This window comes from Taeniopygia guttata, chromosome 9 (assembly GCF_048771995.1).
Source record: "Taeniopygia guttata chromosome 9, bTaeGut7.mat, whole genome shotgun sequence".
NCBI lineage: Eukaryota > Metazoa > Chordata > Aves > Passeriformes > Estrildidae > Taeniopygia > Taeniopygia guttata.
The window spans coordinates 2,790,327-2,793,864 of NC_133034.1; positions in this window are offsets into that span (position 1 = coordinate 2,790,327).

The window sequence follows — 3,538 nt, forward strand, 5'->3', positions numbered from 1 at the left end:
TCCCTTGTCTGCCCCAGTTCTTTGAGTCTGTTACTCTTGGGGTCAATATGAGTATGTAGAGTTCACCTGAGAAACCATAACTGGGATTAAAGGAATGAGTCAGAGGAAGGAAAAAGTCAAAACAGGATCAAGATACCTCTGCACTGGCTTGAAGCAGCTATATTAAAGGGACTATGTTTACTCCAATAAAAACTGCACGTGGCAAAAATATCTTGAGTGAAGAGGGTAAATGGAGCATTTAAAAACAAAATACTAATTAAAAATACCCATTGAGCAATCAATCATTTCATAATGTGCTCATGTATGCATGTGGTCACATCCAGGCACTTCCAGTTCTGAAAGCCAACGTCACTAAGGATGTCTGAAATTAAGGATACTTGAGTTGCCACTACATCCTATTGCTCTTCATTCCTCTGCTAGCAGGAGCATTGGGTGTTCTTTGTCAAGCTGCGCCAAGCATTTCTCTCAAAATAAGCAGTTGTATGCCGCCTGAGAAGCTGAAACCAATTATTAAAGATTACTCATTTCTATAAAGCCTTGTTAATACTTTTTTAACAATGTAAAGTACTTGTAAAGCATTTAGGCCAATGTTTTCCAAACAGGTCGGTGATTGTGGAGACTTTGAAGCCTTCTTCAGGGCACTGGAAAGGTTAAAACCTAAAATTAGAAGCCTGCATGAAGGTTTTGGCATGCATCCACCAATGTTTTTCTGGTGGTGTTGGATTTGAATACCACTGCTGGGCACTTTTCAGACACATTTCATTGATGCACTGGGCCACCTAAATGGTCTGTGCATTCCTCCAGGTCAAGGTATTGGCTGTTCTGGGAAGTTTGTGCCAGTATGCTCCTGGGAAGTTCCCTCTGCTGTGGGGAGTTGGGGTAGCTCCTTGCCAGATTTTTCTAAAATTGAGGAAAACCCAAAAGTGTTCAAGTGGCTTATACACAGAGAAAAACTCAAAGAAAGTCCATGATTACTTCTCTTGAACATATATGCAAAACAGTCTGGGGAAGGGCTCAGATCTGAATGAGGGAAGAGTGAAGGTGAGCCACAGCAGCCAGAGGAGGAGGCTGAGGAAGAATAGGAAAGGAGAGGGCAGTCTATGCACCACGTCCCTTACCCTGATCACTGATCAGACAGAAGAGAGCTACATGTAACTTGGACAACATTAAAAACCCTGAATGCAACATGGGGAGGGTATCACTGGATAAAAGAGAGGATTTAGGCATTTGCAAAAGATGAGTACAGACTGACAACTAACAACCAACACAAAGAATGTTACAAAGAGCTGTGCAAAAAAATGGAGGAGAGGTGAAAAAATTCCATCAGTACAAGGAGAGAGAACAGATCTGACATTTGTATGAAAAGTTTTAGTGGTCAGAAAGCTTAAAAGAAAAGTGTTGAATGACATCACTGCAGAACCTGATGCAAGTATGCATAAAATGTAATGTCAGAAGACATTCAGCAGGATTACAGATAGTGCTGAGCAAAAGGAAAGGTGACATTACTAGGAATTTGTGAGGAAAAGCAGAAGAGTGAGTTCAGTAACTATTGCAGAATCTACTTTTTGAGTATGCCAGAAAAAAAGCATTAAGGTGTAGTAAGTAAAAGCGAAGAGATGTGTGGAAATAGCGTTTTAAAAAAAGACTGGATGAAATGAAGATGAAGGTACAGCAAAGTCTCTTAATGTGATAAAGGAACAAATTCTCCTCTCTATTCTGCTCTTGTGAGACCACACCGGGAGTACTGAACACAGCCATAGTGGTCCCAGCATAAGAAGGGTATGAACAGTTGGAGGAAGTCCAGAGGAGGCCACAAAGTTGATAAGGGGATTAGGCTACCTTCCCTGTGAAGACAGGCTGAGAAAGTCAGGGCTGTTCAGCCCAGAGAAGAAAAGATTTTGCAGAGAACTCATGACAACCTTCTGGTACCTGAATGGGCTGCTGGGGAGGCAGAGAGGAACTCTTGGTCAGGAACTGTGGTGACAGGACAAGGAGTAATGGGTTCAAACCGAAGGAGAGGAATTTTAGGTTAGATACACAGAAGAAATTCTTTCCTGTGAGGTGGCTGAGGCGCTGGAACGGATTTCCCAGAGAAGTTGTGGCAGCCCCATCCCTGGCAATGTTCCAGGGGGCCCTGAGAAGCCTGGTCAAGTGGAAGGTATCCTGGCCCAGTGCAGGGGGGTTGGAATGAGTTGATCTTTAAGGTTGCTTCCAACACAAACCATTCTCTGATTCCGTAATTCTTTTATTCTATGATAAAAGACATCTCACAAAAATACAGAGAACACACTAAATTTTCTTAAATTCTTCCCATGACTCTGGATTTTTTCACTGTCCTGCCAAAAGTCCTGTGGGTAACATTGACTTGAGCTGGTCTGCTGGGATAACCAGCAGGTGCACCCATTTAGGCTGGAAGGCATTTTTCCAGAACCAGTTCCTTTCAGCCTTTTCCCATCACCTGTTTGAAATGGCACCTGCACCAGGAAATGTCATGTGCAACATGGGTTCCTGCAGTGGTACTTGCATTAGAACGGCCCTGGCAAAAAAATACTCCCCTCCTCTAGTTATTTTTGCCATTTTCAGTGCCTCCTGGCTGGCTCTGTAGATCCTGCAGACACTTGTGCTTTGGACACTTATGCTGTACATGGTAGCCCCTTGCTCAGGCTGGCAGTGCTTCCCTGGGTGTCTCTGCTGCAGCAGGGCAGGAGGATGGGAAGGAATGGGGCATTCCCCAGAGCCAGGCTCCGTGCTCAGCCCTGCATGCCCCATGCCCAGCTGGGTGCTGTCCCACTGCCTGCAGGCTCAGTACTCACTCCTCGGCCAGGGAGCCTCTGGAATTACACTGGGTTACTTCCAGTACACACAAAAGCCACAGTAAAACATCAGCAGTGTGTTTACATATTCAGCACTGCAATGAGGATTCCCTATCCCACCTTGGTCCAAGGCCAGCCCATGCTCCTGTCCCATGCAAATCCCCTCTCTTCCCACTCATCTCAGTGATTCCCACCCACCCACTGCTGCAAGCACCTCAAAACAAGGCCCATGCCAGCAGTCCTCCTGTGCAGAAAGTATGTGTCTAATTTTTTCCAGCCAGTATCTCCAGGTTCCAAGCCTGGGAGATGACTATGGGAGTGTAAATTGCAGAGCTGAGAAGAATGAACATTGCATCACTGCTGCCATAAACACTGAGCTATTTCATTTTGTATCAGAGTATCAAGGCACCATGAAACCAATGCCTAGCTGAGGAGATAGTCAGTTGTGCTATTGTTTGTCTGGTTCCTCTCTTTGGGGAGAAGTAAGAAACAAAGAAATGAAAGATATTTCAATTCCTGTTGGTCCCACGGGTCATGACTTGAGGGAAGTTGCTCTTGTGGAATGGCAGACAGACACATGCAACCACTAACCCAGCAAGAGAGTAGCAGGTACGTACAAAAACAGTTCCCTGAGCCCGTGTGGTGTTGTCACTGTGTTCTCACTCAGCCCTGTAACCTCAAGCCCAGCCACAGCCCCACAACTGTTTGCATTAAATATTCTCTCA